Here is a 25,087-nt window from a genome sequence, read left to right on the forward strand (position 1 = left end):
TTGCAAACTCATTTTAAAAACAGACATTATTAAAGATTGTTATGTAAACTTATAATTAGATAAATTATATTAAAAATAAATTAGATAAATTAGACTAAAAAGCAAAGGTAATAAATGCCACATCATTTCCTGATAATCTTGCTCCTGAGGTTCTTTATGACTGTCGTATCTGTGTGGTGGAATTGTTCTCAGTGCTGGCTAGTGCATGCATTTCCCTAACTCTTCATTCAATGACATCATGTTGGTAGCTCGAGATAAACCATGGTGTGAATATTTACACTGTGGAAATTGCTACAGATCAGGTTTTTTCCTTCAAAGAGCCAGTTATAGACATTTACCAGCATACCATTGCTCTCAGAGCACACAGCACGACGCCTAACCTCACCTGGGGACATCAGACAAAGATCCTGAAAGGGGAAGCAGGAGTTAACCAGGTGAAAGCTGTATGGATGATAGAGAGTAGCCCCTTCAACATCAAGGCCAAACAGGTGAGCTAGCTCTTATCTGCATTCAGCACACCATCATTCTGCCTCTGTATGCCTTTTTTCTTCAGGTTACCCTTCCAAAAATACATACTCCATGTATATATATGGATGTATAATTTATTGATATGTATAGCTAACACTGTTAAGCTTCATTAAATTTCTTTTCTGTTCATTTAGGACAATATTTAATTAAAGCCATGATAGAAGTGCCCTAACAGGCCATGGGTGAGGATTCCCTGTCTAAATCCTCACCAAAACCTTGTTTACTCAGTTTAATTATTTTTAATTTTTTTCATTTAAAATAATCAAGGTTTTATTAATTATAAATTGGGAATATTGTGTTTATAACTTGTGAGATAAGAAGAAAAAGAATATATGTACCCAAATTTGACATTTATTTTTATCTTTTTTTAAATTTTAAAAGTTTTTATTATACTTTAAGTTCTGGGATACATGTACAGAATGTGCAGGTTTGTTACCTATAAGAGTTGTGTATTTCAAAAACTGAAATCTCATAAAAAGTTAAATTTTTGTCTGACAAAAAAAATTCTTTTCTGTAAGAATGTTGAATATTGGCCCCCACTCTCTTCTGGCTTGTAGGGTTTCTGCAGAGAAATCTGCTGTTAGTCTGATGGGCTTCCCTTTGTGGGTAACCCGACCTTTCTCTCTGGTTGCCTTTAACATTTTTTCCTTCATTTCAGCCTTGGTGAATCTGATGATTTTGTGTCTTGGGGTTGCTCTTCTCGAGGAGTATCTTTGCAATGTTTTCAGTAATTCCTGAATTTGAATGTTGGCCTGCCTTGCTAGGTTGGGGAAGCTCTTCTGGATAATATCCTGAAGTGTGTTTTCCAACTTGGTTCCATTCTCCCCATGACTTTCAGGTACACCAATCAAACATAGGTTTGGTTTTTTCATATAGTCCCATATTTCTTGGAGGTTTTGTTCATTCCTTGTCATTCTTTTTTCTCTAATCTTGTCTTCATGCTTTATTTCATTAAGTCGATATTCAATCTCTGATATCCTTTCTTCTGCTTGATTGATTTGGCTATTGATACTTGTGTATGCTTCATGACATTCTCGTGCTGTGTTTTTCAGCTCCATCAGGTCATTCATGTTCTTCTCTAAACTGGTTATTCTAGTTAGCAGTTCCTGTCACTTTTTAATCAAGGTTCTTAACTTCCTTGCATTGGGTTAGAACATTCTCCTTTAGTTCAGAGGAGTTTGTTATTACCCACCTTCTGTAGCCTACTTCTGTCAATTCATCAAACTCATCCTCTGCCCAGTTTTGTTCCCTTGCTGGTGAGGAGTTGTGATCCTTTGGAGAAGAAGAGGCATTCTGGTTTTTGGAATTTTCAGCCTTTTTGCGCTGGTTTTTCCTCATCATCATGGATTTATCTACCTTTGGTTTTTGATGTTGGTGACCTTTGGATGGAGTTTTTGTGTGGGCATCCTTTTTGTTGATGTTGATGCTGTTGCTTTCTGTTTGTTGGTTTTCCTTCTAATAGTCAGGACCTTCTTCTGCAGGTCTGCTGGAGTTTGCTGGAGGTCTACCCTAGATCCTGTTTGCCAGGGTATCACCAGCAGAGGCTGCAGAACAGCAAAGATTGCTGCCTGTTCCTTCCTCTGGAATCTTCGTCCCAGAGGGGCACCTGCCAGATACCAGCTGGAGCTCTCCTGTATGAGATGTCTGTTGACCCCTGCTGGGAGGTGTCTCCTAGTCAGGAGGCATGGGGATCAGGGACCCGACTGAGGAGGCGGTCTGTCCCTTATCAGAGCTCGAGTGCTGTGCTGGGAGATCTGCTGCTCTCTTCAGAGCCAGCAGGCAGGAACGTTTAAGTCTGCTGAAGCTGTGCCCACAGTCGCCCCTTCCCCCAGATGCCTCAGTTTCTTTTTTATAGTAGTAGATTCAATAGCTTCTCTACTAATGCTTTTTATCATGCTGATTTTAGTTATATCTTTCTATCCGCATTCAGGGCCTATAAAGTCCTTCACATTTTGGCTGAAGGAAAGAAAGAAAACAGATATTGATTTACTGAATCCTGGGAGAAATGACCTCCTTTAGACGTATTTATGTGTAGCCCTAATGTTTTGCTATCCCAGAGGATAAGCCTGGACTATTGACTCATTGCAAAACCTGTAAATGTGTTAACAAACTCCTCTGTGAGATACCCAGATTGGACCTCTAGGTTTTCTGGAAAACACCACAGAGAACATTGTTTTCAGGTTTCTCTACCATTTTCTTTTACAGAAACCACCAGAGTATCATATTCTTAAGGGTGTCTTTTAAGATTTTTTTACCTTTTGAAAATCACAGATCTAGAAATGTAGTCAGCTTCTGCTGTCTGATGCATGAGCTCGTGTTGATGGCAAAACCTTCACCTATTATTTTGATGAGTGATGTATCCAGATCCTGTTACAACATTATGAGGCCACAAATGGAAAAGTAAAAACAAATGGGAGTACAGTATAGAAACAATGTTTCCAGAGGCATTTAAAAAGCATTTCCAGTCACTCTCTCTCTTTCTTTTTGTTTTTCTTTAAATCTTCTCCCAGAATGTACCGTATAATGACATTGATGCCTGGTCTTCATTTTGTTTTTTAATAGAGGACATGGCCCTTGTATAGTTTGTGGCCATGACTTTAAAATTTTTGTATTTCCATGAGTATCTTGCAGGACAATTTAAAAAAATAGAGGGATGGGTGCAGTGGTTCATGCCTATAATCTCAGGACATTGGGAGGCAGAGGCAGGAGGATTGCTTGAGCCCAAGAGTTTGAGGCCAGCCTGGGCAACATAGTGAGACTCCACTCCTACAAAAAATGAAAAAGCCAGATATGGTGGTGCGTGCTTATAGTCCAAGCTACTCAGGAGGCTGAGTTGGGAAGATGACTTGAGCCTGGGAGGTCAAGGCTGCAGTGAACCATGATCATCGCACTCCAGCCTGGGCAACAGAGCAAGACCCTGCCTCAAAAAAAAAAAAAAAATAGAAACCACTTTTTATAGAATTTCTTTTGGACAATTCTACACTTTAAAAATATGCTTGTGCTGTTTTCAGTGATCTGAAATAAGAATAATTCCCTAGGGATTTGTATCATTTTTAACTCCTAAGAAGAAAATGTGGACAGGCAGACTTCAAGTATAACATTCATATAGTTAATTAAGTTGCCATTTATTTTGCTAACCAGAGAGGAACCATTAATTTTGTCAAAAAGATGTAACACTTGAGTGTCTTTAAAAAATCCAGTAAAACATAGCTTCCCACTTCATACTGAAGAAAATTGTCCTGATAGTTTTTTCTCCATTATGCAACTGGGAAGAGCCAAACAGAGAATATTTTCCTTGTGCTGGGGCTGGAATAACGAAGAAAGCCACAGACCTTGGGTAAATTACTCTATTTCTCTAAGAGTGTTGAAAATCTGTTTTAAATTAAGAACTGATGGAGTGAGCAGCACTATTTTTATAGCAAGGGTGATTTTAAAAAATATTCCTTGTAAAAACATTACATGAAAAATTTTAGTTTTAGTTTTTGTTAAAATAAGATTTTATTGCCTTTCTACCAGAAGAATAGAAATAGGAAATTGCAAAAGGCAGCAATTTCTCCTTTCAGTACAGTCTCCCAAAAGTAATCCCTTTTAACAATATGTAATAAGTGATGTGTTGACATGACTGTTAAGACTATTATGAAAAAGCTAAAGAAAGCAGCGTGAAAGCAAGATTGACAGACTCATGCAGGGAAACAAAGGCTAGTTCCTGGCTCACTCTCCAAAGGGCACTCCTGCATGATCCTCCACAGGTTTAAACTCATTTTTAGAGTATGGTCACCCTTCTGCTTTCTGGGTACTTTTATATCAAGGCTTCAAAATGCTTTATAAATATATGCACCAGAAAAAAAGTACTTTTAAGGGTCTTATTGGATAAAGTAATTTGCCTTAGCTGTGGGCTGTCTAGACAATGGGACATCCAAATGCAATGATTTTTTTGTGGACTCTGGAGATTGCACAAGAACCAGCCTCAGTTTTTGGTCCATCCTGCTCACCACTAAAATGTGAATTGTCCAAATTCTTTTGCGCTGGCAGCTCTGTGCTGAGCTCAGCCATCAGGACCTCCCCTGCATGAGGTGAGGGTGCTTAGTGATTTTTTTTTTTTTTTTTTGAGACGGAGTTTCGCTCTGTCGCCCAGGCTGGAGTGCAGTGGCGCGATCTCGGCTCACTGCAAACTCCGCCCCCCGGGTTCGTGCCATTCTCCTGCCTCAGTAGCTGGGACCACAGGCCCCTGCTACCACGGCCGGCTAATTTTTTTTTTTTTGTAGTTTTAGTAGAGACGGGGTTTCACCGTGTTGGCCAGGATGGTCTCGATCTCCTGTTCTAGTGATCCGCCCGTCTCGGCCTCCCAAAGTGCTGGGATTACAGGCGTGAGCCACCGCGCCTGGCCGGTGCTTAGTGATTTTGTTTCACATCCACATTGCCACTCCACTCAGAAGTTTGGCAGTTTCCAGGGGTGTTTCCCTGGGCAGGACGCAGAACTCTGCTTTTTATGGAAACTGCCACCTAAACATCCTTTTAAACTCAGGGAATCCGACTCCCTCCTGGAGCGAGACTAGATCTCCTTTTGACCTCAAAGCCTCAAATACCCCACCAACCACTAATAGGACACTATTTTATTCCCACTCTAACCCTGGAATCCACAAGTTATTAACACTTCTCTGAGCAAGAGTGCCCAGCATTCAGAAAAGATTAGCCAGGTGTTATTTTCATTTGAGCAAACAACCTTCTCATTCCTTGGCTAATGAGTCCATATAGCAGTGGGGAAAACTTTATTAATATATTATTTTGGGGGAACCATTTGTCAATGACTGTAGATTACCATAGATATAAGTTGGTAATGCCACTTGCAGTTGATGTGGTATCTTCACTGAAACAGCAAAATAAAACATAGCCCTTGGCTCGTATGTAGTTACTGATCTAGCAAATGTTTTTTGACATCTCTATCAGCTAAGTGAATAAGAAGCAGTTTGTATTCAAGTTGCAGGGATAGCAAGATACTTTATTGATTTCCCTAAGGGCTATCTACATCAACTCACCTGTTTCTCTTATAATGTGGTTTGGAGGGAACAAAACTTTATGCTAGTCCATTACTTTTATGAAATTTTGCTACTTGGACTGTATGAGCAGGAACTATCAAGAACCTATATGCCTTAAGTAAGACACATGAATGCTAGAGGGTGCCAATTCAGTTGCAAGGACCTGTCACATAGGCAAGGTTATTAGGTATCCAGTCATCTTGTTTGGGTACTTTGGGGTATCCCTACTAAAATGAGATATAAGTTTCTGCATCTTGCCTGGTCCACTGCAAGGAAGGAGGCACAGCGTTTTGTAAGCTTCTTTGGATCTGGGAGGCTTCATATACCACACATGGAGACGCTGCCCCTGATATTTGCTGGAAAATCCATTAGGCTGCCAGTTTTGAGTAGGGTCACACCAAGAAAAGCAACAAAAGGCTCTTCAGCAAGTCTAGGCTGCTTCACTCTTCTAACCTGTTAGACTCAAGGCACTACACTTTAGTTTCAGACAGAGATGTTATAGGGAGCTTCTGGCAGGCTCGCAGAGCAAGACTCTCAGGTGTTTGGAATAAGACTTGGCCTCTTCTGACAACTATACTTGACCTGAAAAACAACTTTTAGTTTGTTGCTGGGTGAGTCAAAGACTGAAAACCTGACTTTTGAAAATAAGAAAATATGCATCATAAATTTAGACATGCACATATCATTCCAGTGTAAAACGAAAGTGTTATGTATGAGACAGGGCCAAGAAGGGTCAGGAAGCACAAATAAACTGCATGAGTGAGTGGTTCAGACTTCCACAGTAGCTGCTCTTACTACTCTCCTGCTTTTCCCTTGGATAATAGCTCCAATTCGTTGAGGGAATTCTCTATGACCAGCTGAAGGAGAAGAAAGAATGGGCCTGGCTTATGGATGGATGGCATGTGGACCTCTAACAGAAATGGATAGACACTGCATTACGGCCCCGCATAGGTGGTACTGAAAGATAGTAAGGAAAGAAAATGTTCTCAGGAGGCAGAATTTTGGGCAGTCTTTTGGGTGTCTATTTAATGTGAAAGGGGAGATAGCTCAAAGGGTGAATTTATACAAACTGACTGGCCAGTGGTTAAGGAATTGGAAAGAACAAAATAAGAAGAGTGGTGACAAGGTCTGAGGAGATGTCTGTGATGGGCCTCTCAGCATGGGCACAGAGTGGAAAGATATTTGTGTCCCATGTAAATGCCCATTAGAGGGCATCCAAGTGGTGAATGAGTGCTTTGAATAATTAAATGGATAAGATGATCTCTCTTAGCGATGTCAGTCTGCCTATTTCCCTAGCCATTTATATGATTGGTCAATGGAGGTATATAAAGTGAACATGGTGGCAGGAATGGAGGCTATGCATGGTCTCACCAGTATGGGCTCAGTCTCACCATAACTGATTTGTCTATGCCATCATTGAGTATTCAATCTGCCTATAGCAATATGAACCTGAAATATGACACCATTCGTGATATTCAGGTAAGTCTCCTGTGGAATGGCGTATGTAGACTCATTTATGGCACCATATGGAGACAAATCTTGTGAGGACAGGGTGTTACTTATATGATGCAGTATATTCCTTAAACAAGTGGCTATTATAAGTTCCTAAGTGTGTGAAACCATATGTCCAAGATTCAAGGGCTGGAGGCAAGAATGGACTTTATTATACCAAATATTTGTTTTGGGGAATGTTTTCCTCACATCCTTGCAATCTTGGATTCTGTGGGTTTATAGTACCAGAAGGAGAAATGAATCCATAAGGAAATACAATAATAGTTCCATTGAATTAGAACCTGAGATTGCCCATTGGCCATTTTAGGCAGATGAAGCAAAGACAGAGAAGAGCTTATTGCATGTACTGGCTGGGTAATTGATTGATCCTGATTACCAAGGAGAAACAAATATGCAGTGGGGATGAGGAGGATTATTTATGGAACCCCAGTGGGATTTGTGGCTACTTAGGACTTTATCACCCTGTGGCCCTTGGCAATAGAAAATTGTGGCAGTGTAGTAAAGATAGGACCACCAAAGGGCTCAGTTCCTATAGGACTAAAGTTTGACTCAGGCAATCAGGTTAAAAACCCATTCAACTAAGATACTTTAATAGAATAAGGAAACAAGAAATGGACGTTGGAAGAAAGATGTTGTGGTTAACAACTTAGACATACTGACCAGTTACAGAAGCAGAGATTTTAACAGCTATGTCCTCTAATCATTTTTTCTTGTCCCCATGTTTCCTCCCACTCCTTTTATGAAGAGCACTGCTGATGGCTAACATTTTTAGGTTGCAAGTGATCTGGCCTTGGAGATACGGTAACTGGTTGGGAACACAAAGTTGTCACCCAAGCAAAGGATGACAGTGGATGTCAAGAAGCAAGACTATGCTGGATCCTTTCTGCCGTTCTACCAGATCCATCCTCCACCCTCATCTATCATTGTCTGTGTGGATCTTGATCAATGGACTTTGCCTCTGGCTCCTGATTGGGTTTGCACAATGGGAAGCAGAAGAAAGTGAAGTTGTGGCTCCTTCTTTTCATAGAGCTGCAGGTTGGACATGCCCGTTTCCTCAAGTCTACAGCCCTTTTCAGCTGGAATTTGCCAGCTAACAACTTCCTCCAGGTTTAGATAGCCACTAAATTATCTTGCCCCTTCAGGGTTAAGGGGTAATGGGTTCCCCTCTATTAGTAGCCAGTGGGTAATGGACTATCTCTGGTTTGTTCCTTAAAACATGCCCATAATAGTCTTTTTAAATAATTCTCCTCAAATTACCTGGCCTGAGTAGGTCCCACTGGAACTCTGATTCATGCACACACTTAGTTCGTTCTTTGCAACCACTCAATGGCATAGATGGGTACGTGATGTCACTTTCTTGCTTAAAATGTTTTAGTGCCTTGTCATTGTAATTGAAATAAAACCCAAAGAGTATGGTTTGCAAGGCCATACTTGACCTGGTGTCTGCCTCCCTCTCCAGGCCAATCTCTCCCCACTCTCCTTCAACCCTGTTGCAAGTCGCGTTAAGATCCCCTGTGGCTGTTTCTCTTGAGGTGCTCATCCCCGAGATCTGCCTACCTGTACTTCAAATTTCAATTGAAATATCACTTCCTCAGAGTCTTTCCCTAGCTATTCAGTCAAAAGCAGTCATCTAAACACTGTCACATTATCCTATATTAACTCTTCTCACAGGACTTAATAACAAGCAATTACTGATATTTTCTCGTCCATTTTTATACATTTAATCATCTATCAATCACGTCTGTCTGCCTGCCTGCCTGCCTTCCTTCCTTCCTTCCTTCCTTCCTTCCTTCCTTCCTTCCTTCCGTCCTTCCTCTCTCCCTCCCTTCCTCCCTTTCTCTCTCTCTTTCTTTCTTTCTTTTTTCTTTCTTTCTTTCTTTCTTTCTTTCTTTCTTTTTCTTTCTTTCTTTCTTTCTTTCTTTCTTTCTTTCTTTCCTTCCTTCCTTCCTTCCTTCCTTCCTTCCTTCCTTCCTTCCTTCCTTCCTTCCTCCTTCCTTCCTTCCTTCCTTCCTTCCTTCCTTCCTTCCTTCCTTCCTTCCTTCTCTCTCTTCTCTCTTTCTCTTGCTTTCTTGCATTCTTTCTGGCTTTCTTGTTTTCTTTCTTGTTTTCCTGCTTTTTTTTCACAGGGTCTCATTCTGTTGCCCAGGCTGGAGTCTGGAGTGCAGTAGTGTGATCATGGCTCACTGCAGCCTTGACCTCCCTGGGGTCAGGTGATGCTCCTGCCTCAGCCTCCCAAGTAGCATGGTGTGCACCACCATGCCCAGCTAATTTGTGTGTGTGTGTGTGTGTGTGTGTGTGTGTGTGTGTTTTAGAGCCTGGGTTTTGCGGTGTTGTCCAGGCTGGTCTTAAACTCCTGGGCTAAGGTGAGTCTCCCACCTCGGCTTCTCAAAATGCTAAGATTACTGGCATGAGCCACTGCACCTGGCCCCACTATTGCTTTAGAAGAAAAATTTCCTGAGGACTAGCTTTTAATATGTGTTGATATTAAATTAAAAAGCAGAGATTAGCTCCATCCTATAGATAAGGTAACAGGAGTTCAGAGGTTACAGTTATTAGTGTGAGAATCAGCGCCTATGACTTCTGATATCCATACACCAGGGTCTATTCCTCGTCTGATTTCCCAAGCCTAAAAATGTTGTGGGAAAGACATGTAATCAATCTAAGTATCTATCAATGAATGAATGGATAAAGAAAATGTGGTATATATACACAATGAAATAATCAGCCATAGAAAGGAAAAATGCCATTTGCAACCGTCACGGATGAACCTAAAGGATATTATGTTAAATGAAATCAGCCAGGCACAGAAAAACAAATATCTCATGATCTCACTAATACGTGGAATCTAGAGAAGTTGATCTCGTGGAAGCAGAGAGCAGTGGTAACAGTGGTTACCTGTGGGATGGTTGGTCGGGAGGAGAGATGGGGAGAAGTTGGTCAAAGGATACATAATTATAGTTAAATAGGAAGAATACATTTTAAGAGAACTATTTTATGGCAAGGTGACTGTAGTTAATGATGGTATAATGTATTCTTGGAAAATGTAAAGACAGTGGACGTTATGTGCTCTTAACACAAAAATGATAACGGTGTTAGGCAATGCGTCTTGTTAATTAGCTAGATTTAGCCTTTCCACAATGCATATGTACTTCAAACCATCATGTTGTACATGATAAAAACATGCAATGTACTCTGTCAATTTTAAAACATAAATTTAAAAGGTGCAGGAGAAAAATAAAATTAAAATGCTATGGGAGATGAGCTATGGGAGGTAGTGAGCAAATCTTAACTTATGTGAGACAAAACTCCTGGAAAAATAATGGGGAGCCTTCTATCTCCTTAGCCATGCTAGAATTAGAAATGAATTGTTCTCCAATACTAAATTACCATTTCCCAAAAGGGAACACAAAGCTGTTGAACAGTTCAGTAAGATGTTAAGAAGACATTCCATGATTTAGCAGCCAAAATAACTTTGTTAAATATTTGGTTAATGTCTCTTTACTGTAGGAATTCCTAGAGCCTTTAATATGTTTCTTGTGAAGGAAGGCAGATGTACTATGCAAAGCTACCCCAATTGATTAGAATAGAAAATACTTTATGAGAATCCTATTAATATCTCATAGAACATGCATTTCCTAGACCAAAGTTGAGTAAACACAGAATTAAATCTTTAGTGATAGACATCACATTGGCAGAACAGTCTCATTATAAAGATAAATTTAATAATGAATTATATGTAGAGAAGGAAGAGGGAGTTTATATTGGTGTCTTCTGAGTTTATATTATGTTTATATTGGTGTCTTCTGAATTTTGTTCTTTTGTGTCATTTATTCAGTTTCGTGTGAAAGTCTTTTTCTTTCTTTTTTTTATTATACTTTAAGTTCTGGCGTACATGCGCAGAACGTACAGGTTTGTTACATAGGTATACATGTGCCATGGTGGTTTGCTGCACCCATCAGCCTGTCATCTACATTAGGTATTTCCCCTAATGCTCTCTCTCCCTTAGCCCCCCAACCCCAACAGGCCCCATATGTGGTATTCCCCATCAGCCTGTCATCTACATTAGGTATTTCCCCTAATGCTATCTCTCCCTTAGCCCCCCAACCCCAACAGGCCCCGTATGTGATGTTCCCCTCCCTGTGTCCATGTGTTTTCATTGTTCAACTCCCATTTATGAGTGAGGACATGAGGTGTTTGGTTTTCTGTTCTAGTGTTAGTTTGCTGAGAATGAGGTTTCCAGCTTCATCCATGTCCCTGAAAGGACATGAACTCATTCTTTTCTATGGGTGCATAGTATTCCATGATGTATAAGTGCCACATTTTCTTTATGCAGTCTGTTATTGATGAACATTTGGGTTGGTTCCAAGTCTTTGCTATTGTGAACAGTGCTGCAGTAAACATATATGTGCATGTATCTTTATAGTAGAATGATTTAAAATCCTTTGGGTATATATGCCATAATGGTATTGCTGGGTCAAATGGTATTTCTAGTTCTAGAACCTTGAGGAATCGCCACACTGGCTTCCACAATGGTTGAATTAATTTACACTCCCAACAGTGTAAAACGTTCTTATTTCTCCACATCCTCTCCAGCATCTGTTATTTCCCAACTTTTTAGTGATCATCATTCTAACTGGCACGAGTCTTTTTCTTTTTTCCAAGTATGTGTCTGCCAAGTTTTTATTTCCCTCATCAAACCATGTATTATTTCTGACTATTCTGGTAGAAGTGTTGAAACATAAGCCTATTGCAAATGCCTTCTGTCCAGATCCAGATAATTTCTACAGGAGTCTGATCGATATCTCATTACTGCCAGGGCAGCCTGCACTGCTGTAGTTTGTAGTCTATTTGCTTATTGTAGGAATTATATCATTAAGAAGACTTAAGGTGTAAAACATTGAGTGACAAAGATGTTTCAATGAGGAAAAAAGGGACTTCAACTAGAATGTAAAGAGCACAAGAATAAAGTCAAGGAAGGAAGAAAGGAGAGAGGGAGGAAGGAAAGGAGGGAGGGAGGAAGGGAGGGAAGGACAAGGACAAAGCCTAAACTTGCTAAAATGCTGGGATAATTGGCACAGAGAGGTCCTATTGCTAGAGAAAGCAAGTTAGATGGTCACCCTATTTATGCCATTTTTAGCTCTTCTGCTCATTGGTATGTACTTAATAGAAATATGTGCACATGTGAATGAGAAATATACAAGAATGTTTAAAGCAGCATTATTTATAATAGACCTAGAGTGGAAATAACTAAAATAGGCATCAACAGTAGAATGGAATACCATGCAGCAATGGAAAAGAATAAACTACAGCTATATGCTACAACATGAACATATCTGAAAGCATAATATTAATTTCCTTTAATATAAATGTCAAGAACAGGCAAAATTAAATTATAATGTTAGATGTAATAATCACCTTTGAGGATGGTGTAAGCAATTGATTAAGATAGTTTCAAGGGACTTCTGTGGTGCTGGCAATATTTTATTTCTTTTTTTTAATGTGGTAAAAAACATAAAATTTACCATCTCAACCATTTTTAAGTGTACCGTATAGTAATGCTAACTATAGCTCATTGTTTTGGCAGATTTTTTGAACTTTTCATCTTGCAAAACTGACTCTATACCCACTGGTCAAGTGATCTTCAACAAGGGCACTAAAACTATAAAATGGGGAAATAATATTTTCTTCAACAAATGGTATTGAGAAAACTGAATATCCATATACAAAAGAATAAAGTTGGACTCTTACCTTATACCATATTTTAAAATGAACTCAAAATGGGATTAAAGATCTGAAACTTTAAAACTCCTAAACTAGTAGGGAAGAATCTTTACAAAGCTGAATTTGGCAATGATTTATTGCCTGTGACACCAAAAGCACAGGCAATGAAAGCAAAAATAGACAAATGGAACTACATCAAACTAAAAAGCTTCTGCACAGCAAAGAAAACAATCAACAGAGTGAAAAGGCAAAAATGGGAGAAAACATTTGCAAATCATATATCTGGGAAGGAGTCAATATCAAGAATATATAAAGAACACCTGTAACTTAACAACAACAACAACAAAAATAACCCAATTTAAAAAATTGGCAAAGGACTTAAATATATATTTCTCCATAGAAGATATACAAATGCCCAATAAGCATATGAAAAGGTGTTCAACATCACTAATTATTTAGAAAACTCATGTCAAAGCCACAGTGAGATATCACTTTATACCTATTAGCATGGCTGCCATTTAAAAAAAAAACCAAAAAACAGAAAATAACAAGTGCTGGCAAAAATGTGGAGAAATTGGAACCCCTGTGCACTGTTAGTGGTGATGTAAAATTGTTCAATCCCCATGAAAATTTGTCTCAGGACTCTATTCTGGTCCACTGGTCTGTATGTCTGTCTTTACATCAATACCATACTGTTTGGATTGCAGTAGCTTTGTAATATGTTTTGTAATCAGGAAGTGTGAGGCCTCTGGTTTTCTCATTTCTCTTAGGATTGTTTTGACTATATGGCTTCTTTTGAGATTTCATATGAATTTGAGGATTTTTTATTTTTAAAAAATTCCATTGAAATTTCGTAGGGATGGCATTGAATCTGTAGATTGCATAGTTTGCATACTTTAATAATATTAAGCCTTTCAATCTGTGAAAATAGGATGTTTTTTCATTGATTTGTGTCTTCTTTAATTTCTTTCAGCAATGCTGTGTAGTTTTTAGTGTATAAGTCTTTCACCTCCTTGCATAAGTTTATTCCTAAGTATTATATATTTTTGATGCTATAATACATGAAATATTTTTCTTAATTATCTTTTAAGATTGTTCATTGTTAATGTATAGAAATGCAACTGATTTTTGTGTGTTGATTTTGTATCTTGCAACTTTGCTGAATTCATTTATTACCTTAAACAGCTTTTTTGTGGAGTTCTTACAAGTCTCTACAAATATGGTCAGAGGCGTTTGAACTAGAGTGACTCCATTTTGAATAGGGGATGGGTAAAAAAAGGCTGAGACCTGCTGGACTGCATTCCCAGAAAGTTAAGCATTCTTAGTCACAGGATGAGATAGGAAGTCAGCACAAGATACAAGTTACAAAGACCTTGCTGATAAAACAGGATGAGGTAAAGAAGTTGGCCAAAACTCACCAAAACCAAGATGGTGATGAAAGTGACCTCTAGACGTCCTCACTGCTCATTATATGCCAATTACAATGCATTAGCATGCTAAAAGACACTCCCACCAGCGCCATGACAGTTCACAAATACCATGGCAGTGACTGGAAGTTACCCTCCATAGTTTCAAAAAAGGAGGGACCCTCAGTTCTGAGAAATCTCTGTCCCTTTCCCAGAAAACTCATATATAATCCACCCCTTGTTTAGCATATAATCAAGAAATAACTATAAATATACTCAATTGAGCAACCCACACTGCTGCTCTGCCTATGGAAGAGCCATTCTTTTGTTTCATTAGGTTTTTAATAAGCCTACTTTCACTTTACTCTTTGGACTCACCCCAAATTTTTTCTTGTGCAAGGTCCAAGAACCCTTTTTTGGGTTCTGGATCGGGATCCTTTTCCAGTAACAATGTCATCTGCAAACAGAGATAACTTTATTTCTTCCTTTTCAATTTAGATACCTTGTATTTCTTTTTCTTTCCTAATTGTTTTTGCCTAATTGCTAGGACTTCCAGTACTATGTTGAATAGAAGTGGAGAGAATGGATATTCTTGCCTTGTTCCTGATCTTACAGGAAAAGCTTTCAGTTTTTCATTATAGAGTGTTATGTTAGCTGTGGGCTTTTCATATATGGCCTTTATTTTCTTGAGGTAATTTATTTGTATTTCTAGTTTGTTGAGTGTTTTTATAATAAAAAGGCATGAAAATTTTGTCTAATGCTTTTTGTGTCAATTGAGATGATTATGTAATTTTTATCCTTTCTTCTGTTAATGTGGTTTATTACACTGATTGGTTTTTACACGTTGAACAATCCTTGCTTCTTAGGGATAAAACCCACTTAGTCATGGTGTATAATCCTTTTAATGTACATTTGAACTCTGCTAGAATTTTCTTTTTCTCTTTTTTTTTTTTTTTTTTTTGAGAGGGAGCCTTGCTCTGTCGCCCAGGCTGGAGTGCAGTGGTGCGATCTAGGCTCACTGCAAGCTCCGCCTCCTGGATTCACGTCATTCTCCTGCCTCAGCCTCCTGAGTAGCTGGAACTACAGGCCCCCGCCACCACACCTGGCTAATTTTTTGTATTTTTAGTAGAGATGGGGTTTCACCATGTTAGCCAGGATGGTCTGGATCTCCTGACCTCATGGTCCTCCCACCTTGGCCTCCCAAAGTGCTGGGATTACAGGCCTGAGCCACCGCATCCGGTGAACTCTGCTAGAATTTTATTGAGAATTTTTGCATCAATATTTATCATGGATATTGAACCCCATAGGTTTCTTTTCTCATAGTAGATTGATCTGGCTTTGCTATCAGGTTAATTCTGTGCTCAGATAATAAGACTGGGTGTTACCTCCTTTTTAATTTTTTGAAAGAGTTTGAGAAGAATTGGTGTTAACCTTTCTTAAAATATTCGGTAGAATTCTACAATGAAACCATCTGGTACCGGTCTTTTCTTTTCTGGGTGGTTTTTGATTACTGATTCAGTCTCCTTACTGGTTACAGGTTTGTTCTGACTTTTTATTTCATGATTAAATCTTGGTACATGGCATTTTTCTAGTAACTTATCAATTTTTTTAGGATATCCACTTGGTGTAAAATAAAATATTTCCTGTCATATACAAAACAATTTTCATTTCATTCTTGAGTGGTGTTTACTTCTGATCACAATTGTGTATAACAGAGGTGTCGAATCTTTTAGCTTCCCTGGGCCACATTGAAAGAAGAAGAGTTGTGTTGGGCCACACATAAAACACGCTAACACTAATGATAGCTAATGAGCTAAAAAAAAAAAAAAAAAAATCACACACAAAAAATCTCATAATGTTTTAAGAAAGTTTCCGAATTTGCATTGGGCCACATTCTAAGCTGTCCTGGGTTGCATACAGCCGGCAGGCCACAGATTGAACAAGGTTGGTGTATAACCCAATGCACTCTTAGAAAAATTTGAACATTTTAAAACCAAACTGTCTAATGAAAACCCCTATTATTCAAGAAATGTCTATATAATACTTAATTTTTCTAATTTAGCATAGATCATCAGTTAAAATTAAGAAGAGAAACACAAATATAACTATCAAACACACCCATGAAAAAATCTCAGGGTAATAAATTGATTTTTGGTTGACTATTTTGTCTGTTTGCAAAGTAATGTGATAGCTTTTCAGTAATTTACTGAGTCACTTTCTCAGTCATCAAGATGTTATTGCATTTATCAGACTGAGACGTCACTTCTTTAAAGCAGTTGTAATTAAACTGTAGCAGCAAAATAAAATAGAGAACAACCCTATCAATCCCTTTCATTCTTCCTTTCTTTCAAGAGTATGGCTCCATTTCTTTCAGAATATCCTTTAAAAACTGATTGAATAGAAATCCATCTCCTTCCTAGCATAGGGATTTAGAATGGGTGCCACACATATTTGAAAAGAAGTGCTGTAAAGTGTTTGCATTTCAAGACAAAAAACTAACCGCTGACTGATACACCTGAGCAAAAGGCAACTCTGCCTTCCCTGTAGTAAATGTAATTTAATATAGGTCATTAGCTAAGGGAAGAGCAGCAATTTGAATTTTCAAAGTTTGATTCTCAGGGTCATCTACTTAAGAATCACCTGGGCTGCCCATTAATGGAAAGGGCAGGGAGGGTCCCATGGATTTGCATTTCCATTTCTATGGGCAGCCAGAGTGATTTTTTTTTGGGTGGGGGATGGCATCTATCTCTGCGGCCAGGCTGGAGTGCAGTGGCGCCATCTCGTTTCACTGCAACCTCCGGCTCTCTGGTTCAAGCGATTCTCCTGCCTCAGCCACCACGCCCAGCTAATTTCTGTATTTTTTAGTAGAGGCGGGGTTTCACCATGTTGGCCAGGATGGTCTTGATCTCCTGACCTCGTGATCCACCTGCCTCAGTCTCCCAAACTGCTGGGATTACAGGCATGAGCCACAGAGTGATTTCTTTCCTTTGCAGAATCTCAATAAGCTCTGGAGAATTAGATGGACTGGAAAGACTGATTCTTTTGATTATTTGTGAGCATTCTTGGCAGCTCCTTAAGTGGCAGCAACACAGAGTAAATTCCTACCTCAAAAATATCTTAATAGATTTTTAGATTCAGGCTTATAAATTATTAGATACATTAGTTTTTAGATTTTATATTTCAATTATGTTGGATTCTACTAACTCATCAATTCACGGCATTAATTCATGGTATTTTCAGAGTTCTCTAAAGTCTTTTCATATCATACTCACTTTCTATATTTCAATATGCCCCAGGAGGGCAGGAATCTTTTTGTTTGTTCACAGATGCATAACAACTACCTAAAACAATTCCTGGCTCATGGTGTTACAGTTTGGATTCGCCACTGGTAATTCAGATACCTGCCATGGGTAACAATGGCAAGTGTTTAATAAATATTTGCTGAACGAATGAATAAATGGAGAGGGGTATACCCACAGATTAAATGTCAGTTTCTCATTTTGTTGAAGCCGTAGCTGTGTGCACAAAGATTCAGAAGGGTTTCTTAGGATTTGAACAAGGCCGATGGCTTTTGATTCAAGGTACTAAAGGATGTACAGATGTTTCTTCTTAGATTTGCCTATGCAGATTGGTAAGGGCATCAACAAAAAAATAACTGTTCTTCTAAAAGTCTTGGGAAAGGAAAGAAGAAAAGGAGACAGGAAATGGAACAACTGGTGACAGAAGAAAGGAGAGAAGGAGGAAAAGCTCAGGGAAGAAAGGTTGGGCAAACTTAGAAATTGAGGAAGGCTTCATGTGACAGAGAGTAGGCAATTCAGGTCCAAAATCTGTTACCTACAATTCTGAAATTATGAAAGCATGAAAACAAACATTTTTAAAAATTCGTTTGATAGCAAAACCTGACCTGAATTACTGTGAAGGTCTTCATAGTCTTTTTCTTGTGTTGTGGGAATATTTCTTAGTTTTACTGCAATAAGGTTAATATTGTGGATGAAAAAGTGTCAAACTCTGCAAAATATTTGAAAGGATTTATTCTAAGCCAAATATGAATAACCAAGGCCCAAGGCACAGTCTCAAAAGGTCCTGAGAACATGTGCCCAAGGTGGTTGGGTTACAGCTTGATTTTGTACATTTTAGGGGGACACAAGTTACAGGCAGACATCAATCAATATATGTAAGGCGTAAGTTGGCTTGGACCAGAAAGGCAGGACAACTTGAAGCAGAGGCTTTCAGGTCATAGGTAGCTTCAAAGGTTTCTTGACTAGCACTTGGTTGATAGAGTTATTAGATAAAGAACTGGAATCAACAGAAAGGAATGTCTGAGTTAAGATAACGGGTTTTGGAGGCCAAGCTTCTTATTATGTAGATGAAGCCTCCAGGTAGCAGCCTTCAGAAAGAATAGATGAAAATGTCTCTTATTAGACTCCAAAAGGTACCAAACTCTTACTTAATCTCTCCTAGATCAGGAAAAGACCTGGAAAGGGAAGGGGATTCTCTACAGAATGTAGATTTTTCCCATAGGAGACAGCTTTGCAGGGTCATTTCAAAGTATGTCAAAGAAATATATTTTGGGGTAAAATACTCAGATTTCTTTCAGGGCCTGCTATCTGTCATGTGGTGAGATACTAGAGTCAGGTTGGAATTTGGTATGTTATTGCTACAAAGTGCCTATTTTCTCAGTCTTAAGATCCCTGTTTTAATGTTAATGTTGGTCAGTTGTGCCCGAATTCCAAAGGGTGGAGAGTATAATGAGGGATGTTTGGCTGCCCCCTCTTCCCATCATAGCCTGAACCAGTTTTTCAGGTTAACTTTGTAATGCCCTTGGCAGAGAGAAAAGATCCATTCAGTCAGATGGGAGGCTTAGAATTTTATTTTTGGTTTACAATATGATTGATTATGGGGTATTGCCCCAGACTCTTCTGTAATATACATGTATAAATATCATTATCTTTATAAAAATCAAGAAAATTCTGAACTCCCAAACACCTCTGGCCCCAAGGGCTTCAGATAAAGGATTGTGGACCTGTATTACTAACATCTCACAAAGGTATGTCAAAGGGAAATACATTTGTCCAGATCTCAGGGTATTATGTGGGTGTTTGGGGTTAAATTGTGTCTCCCTCACCTTCAAATTCTTATGTTAAAGCCCTCATACCCAAGTATCTCAAAATGTGACCTTATTTGGAGATAGGGTCTTTACAGAGGTAGTCAAGTTAAAATAAGGTCATTAGGGCAGGCCCTAATGCAGTATGACTGGTGTTCATATAGAAAGAGGGAATTTGGGTATGAACAGGTATAGAGAGCTCACTATCTACAAGGCAAGAAGAGAGGCTGGAATAGATCCTTTTCTCACAGCTTTCAGAAGGAACTAACCCTGCCCACACCTTGATCTTGGACTTCCAGGCTCCAGAACTGTGAGACAATAAATTTCTGTTGTTTAAGTCACCCAGTCTGTGATACTTCGTTACAGGCCTGTAGGAAACAGACATAATAGATATGTGAGTGCTGTGAACCCCAAATATCTGAGACAGGTCTCAGTCAATTTAGAAAGTTTACTTTGCCAAGGTTAAGGACACACCCACAACACAGCCTCAGGAAGTCCTGATAGTATGTGCCCAAGGTGGTCGGGGTACAGTTTGCTTTTACACATTTTAGGGAGACATGAGACATCAATCAATATGTAAGATGTATATTGTTTCATTCTGGGAAGGCGGGACAACTTGAAGTGAAGGCTTCCAGGTTAAAAGTGGATAAGAGACAAAAGGTTGCATTCTTTTGAGTCCCTGATCAGCCTTCCACTGAAGACATGATTTAGTCTGACTTAGTGAATCTGCATTTTTACATAAACAATAGGGCAGAGGAAGCAATCAGATATGCATTTGTCTCAGGTGAGCCTCAGAGGGATGACTTTGAGCTCTGTCTGTCCTTTGTCCACAAGGAATTTCTTGTGGGCAAACTGTGAGGGAGGTATGTAGCTTCTTATCTTTGTAGCTATCTTATTTAGGAATAAAATGGGAGGCAGGTTTGCCTGACATAGTTCCCAGCTTGACTTTACTCTTGGTTCAGTGATTTTGAGATGCCAAGATTTAATTTCCTTTCATAGTGCTCTACAGGAAATGCCAGAGATATTGGTGTGCTGCAAGTAAAGAGAATAAGACCCGCCTGGCACAGTGGCTCACACCTGTAATCTCAGTGCTTTGGGAGGCCAAGGCAGGAGGATCACTTAAGGCCAGGAATTAGAGATCAGCCAAGGCAACATGGCTAGATTCCAGTCTTCACAAAAATTTAAAAAATTATCTAGATTGGGAGACTGAGGTGGGAGGCTCACTTGAGCCCAGGAATTCAAGACTGAAGTGAATTATGATCATGCATTCCAGCCCGGGTGATGGAGGGAGACCCTATCTTTCTAAAAATAAAATTAAATTAAAAGCATAAAGCCAAAAGTGGCTTAAAAGTTTGAATTGGTGATAAATAGTTCCAGGGTTGTTTCAGTGTTTTGATGCTATCATCAAGGACCTGGCCCCTCTTTTCTTGCCTTTTTTCCCTTTTCCCTCCCCTCCCCTCCCCTCCCCTCCCCCCTCCCCTCTCCTCCCCTCTCCTCCCCTCCCCTCCCCTTCCCTTCACTTCCCTCCCCTTCCCTTCACTTCCCTTCCCTTCCCTTCCCTCCCCTCCTCTCCCATTCTCTTCCCTCCCCTCCCCTCTCCTTCCCTTCCTTCCCAGTCCCTCCCCTTTCTTCTCTTTTCTTTTTTTTCACCTCCTCCTTCCTTCTTCCTTCCCTCTCCCTCCTCTTCTTCACCATCAGTGTGGCAGCAGTATCTCTCTCCACGGCTATACAATGGCATCAGTTGCTCCAAGTATTATATCCTCATATGACAAAATATAAAATAGGAAAGGAAGAGGTTCTTCTTGAGGCTTTCTCAGCAGTCTCCCTATATTTATTTCATGGGTCAGAACCAAGTCACATGGCCATTGCCTGCTGCAGGAAGGCTCGGAGAGGGAGTACAGTCTGTTCTGCCACATCCATTTCCAGGAAATGAGCACATACATGCATTGATAAATAGGGGAATTATGTTGACATACTCTGGAAGCTGTGTTGGTGTAGCAAAAGAGCAGACTATAGCAGCCTAGCAGGAGAGAGAATTAATAATAACTTTTATCAGGAAAGGCAAAAGCCTTTAGCTGTACAGGCAGGAACCTTTTTTAACTTTGTGAAAGAAAATGTAAAATGAGTGCTTATTCCTGACACTCCCTCATGTGAGGGCACCTGTTACTCCTGAGTCTTGTACAACTCTAAGCCTGTGGCGGGTTCCACTTCCTCCTATATTTCACTCGCATCCGTGTGAAGAGAACACCAAACAGGCTTTGTGTGAGCGACAAGTTTATTTCACCTGGGTGCAGGCGGGCTGAATCCCAAAAGAGAGTCAGCGAAGGGAGATAGGGGTAGGGCCGTTTTATAGGATTTGGGTAGGTAGTGGAAAATTACAGTCAAAGGGGGTTGTTCTCTAGTGGACAGGGGCGGGGGACACAAGGTGCCCACCAGGGGAGCTTTTGAGCCAGGATGAGCCAGGAGAAGGCGTTTCACAAGGTAATGTCATCAGTTAAGGCAGGAACAGGCCATTTTCACTTCTTTTGTGATTCTTCAGTTACTTCAGGCCATCTGGATGTAGACATGCAGGTCACAGGGGATATGATGGCTTAGCTTGGGCTCAGAGGCCTGACTCTATACCCACTCTATCAGCAGCCTCACTGTCTCAGAATTCTGGAATGCATTCCATATTGTTCTTTCTTTCTCTTTTTAAAGTGACTTTTTAAGCATAACATATATGAACCACATGTGAATACATGAACCGGAAATGAATAGTCCATGTTGTTTTAATGCTTTTTATTATATCCTGAGTAGCCCTGGCTATCTTAACTGCCGGCCTAATGTTGTCCAAATTATATTCTGAAATACCCTCTATGTTTTTTTTTAGGTCTACTTTTACCCCCAACCCCTTCTTTTTCCTATAAGCTCTATTATTTTTAGGGCCTAGTTTTGCAAAAAAACAAGGATTTCCAGTAACGGACTTATAGCTGAAACAACTGAATCTGACATTTTCAGTTCCCGTCCCAAGAACAGGGCTCTGTCAGCTGAAAGAAGCAGGTGCAATGATTTGTTGGGTAGAGGTCAGCAATGTCTGTCTCATAGTGCATATGGACATAACTTTACTCTCACAGGTTCAATATTTGACATGATGAGAATGGTTCAGAAAAAGTAAAAATGCTACAGCTGAATGTGGAGACCTACAGTTTAATGTAATTGGTAGTAGATTGTCATTCAAGTGCAATTTGTACTGTGACTAATGGATTTGTGTACAAGGCTTGGGAAAGATTTGTGGCTCCTCCTTTGCCATCTTGTAGATGTAGGAGAGAGGAATGAGAGGCTGGTCCACCAGATTAGCAAAGCATTTTTATCTCTGCACAGCAGATCTTTGAGCAGCCCCAGACTACAGAAGCTGCTTAGAAATGTGGAGATGAGGGGCCGGGCGCGGTGGCTCAAGCCTGTAATCCCAGCACTTTGGGAGGCCGAGACGGGCGGATCACGAGGTCAGGAGCTCGAGACCATCCTGGCTAACACAATGAAACCCCGTCTCTACTAAAAATACAAAAAAAAAATTAGCCGGGCGAGGTGGCGGGCGCCTGTAGTCCCAGCTACTCGGGAGGCTGAGGCAGGAGAATGGCGTAAACCCGGGAGGCGGAGCTTGCAGTGAGCCGAGATAGCGCCACTGCACTCCAGCCTGGGCGACAGAGCGAGACTCCGTCTCAAAAAAAAAAAAAAAAAAAAAAAAAAAAAAAAAAAAAAAAAAAAGAAATGTGGAGATGAGGATTCACTGGCCAATGCTTAGGCATTCCAGGGGAATTTTTGGAGTGGGGGATAACTGCGGACACCCAGGCAGGCCACAAACTTCCAGAAGTAGCTTTCCTTAAAGGAAGCTAGAGCATATTAGCACCTGGGCCAGCCTGGGAAACATGAGTCATAGAGTCGCCCCAGCCTGACCTGCCCCCGGATAGCAGAACCCACACTGCTGGGCCACGGGGGGATAATTGTAGGTTCTCTATAAGGCACTTCTCTGCGTTCAGCCAATTGAGAGGAGAGAAAGATCCTCAATCTTACTTTAAATAGAAAAATATCTTTCACAACTCCCTCTAGCGATTACCTAGATTCTTCTTAAAGATCACCAGTGACAGGTAATGTACTCTCTTTGGAGTTTATACTATATAGTTAAGAGAATGGATTCAAGTCAGATTGCCTGGGTTCAAATTCCAGTTACTCTACTCAACCAAGGATCTGATCTTGATCAAATTATTTAACATCCTGGGTCTCAGTCCTTTCATCTATAAAATGATGGTAATAATATACAGCATAAGATTGTGAATATTTTATATGTATATATATATACACACACACACATTAGTTAGAACATAATTAAGTTATATATAACTTTATATATATATATAACTTATACGTACATAATTTAGAGAAACCTAGCACCATACAAGTGTCATTCTTAGTACTTTTATTGTAATTATTTTTATTAGACTGACCAAAGCAAAGATAATCCAAATCAGAACACATGGTCTGACCAGAAACTTCATTCCATTTCTTGGTTGAACTGAGAAGTTAAGTTGGATATCAAAATATTTGTAAAAAAACATTTGTTGCCTTTACCCATCTCCTCATCTCCTATTCTTTCTTCCATTCCTTCTTCTGGAAGCTATCTAGCAGCTTCTCTCTGGAGGACTGCATTCTCTGCTTTCAGAATAAGTACTTCAAATGCTTCAAGTAGGGATAACACTGCCTCCACCTCCAGGAGTGGGCACGTGATTCAGTGTTGGCCAAAGGCACACATTCCCCTGACCATGTGATTTGTTCAGACTTGGGCATGAAACACTGTCAGAGCCAGTGGGGAACGAGTGTTTTGCCAGGTTAGCAGGAAGAAGCACAGATGTGTTCATTGTACGAGTTGGACCTGGGGGGATTTTGGAGCTGCTGGTAGCCATTTGGCAGCATATATTGCCTAAGGAAAAATCCATGGCATGGCATATATTTGTTATTCTTTTTGGCCACTGAGCACCTTCGAACAACTTTCCTATGTTGATGAATTCCCCAATTTATGAGACCACCTTTGTCTGTAAAAGCTAGATTCTTACCTTTGAGTCTTTCTTACTCCAGTATATGTGTGTTCTAGAATTTGCTATCAAACTCACTCTTGTCAGACTTTTAATCAGAAGCCAATGAGGTAAATAAGGACTTTATTCTTGGCAGGCAGTAGCAGCTTTATCCCATTTCTAGAAGCCCCAATAGCTATGATTCTAGCAGGAGCATCGGGTGCCTGGAACCAGAGCTGCTAGGACAAGTTATACTGGCAATGGTATCTCCAGTGAGTTGGTTTTTAACTTGATTTGCAGTTGAGTTACTGGATACGAGTTTCCAAATTTCATTCTCAAGGCTTTCCAAAGGTAGTGTGAGCTAGCTAAAATACTTTAGTAAATTCAGTTTTTTGCTTAAACTATCCATAGTTGGTTTCTGTTGTTTGCATTTAGGAACATTAAAGCAGAGAAGAACAGATTCAGGAGATGGAAAGAGACCGGGTCCTAGGGATGTCATATGGGTTCTCAGATCCAGCCACACCTGAAGCCAGAACCCCTTGCTTCTTCATTTATATGAAGCGATGAATTCTCATTTTCTTCAAGCCAATTTGAATTGAATTTTTGAAGCTTGCCTTCAAATACAGATACTCCTCCACTTACAATGGGGTTGTATCTTGATACTGTAAGTAAAGTTCAACTTATGGTATTTTCCACTTACAATGGGTTTATCCAGAGGTAACCACATCGTAAGTT

General features: G+C 39.8%; 1 protein-coding gene and 1 long non-coding RNA gene across 4 annotated transcripts in view; one reads left to right on the plus strand and one right to left on the minus strand.

Moving 5' to 3' along the window:
- SPP1 (secreted phosphoprotein 1) overlaps positions 1–25,087 on the minus strand; it is an 899,378-nt gene that overhangs the window by 38,978 nt on the left and 835,313 nt on the right. The window lies entirely within an intron of this gene.
- On the plus strand, positions 134–8,516 carry LOC126954730 (uncharacterized). The gene is made up of 2 exons (XR_007725707.1): positions 134–488; positions 7,822–8,516. It is a non-coding gene; the product is annotated as an uncharacterized LOC126954730 (long non-coding RNA).

Source organism: Macaca thibetana, chromosome 5, assembly GCF_024542745.1.
Source record: "Macaca thibetana thibetana isolate TM-01 chromosome 5, ASM2454274v1, whole genome shotgun sequence".
Lineage (NCBI taxonomy): Eukaryota > Metazoa > Chordata > Mammalia > Primates > Cercopithecidae > Macaca > Macaca thibetana.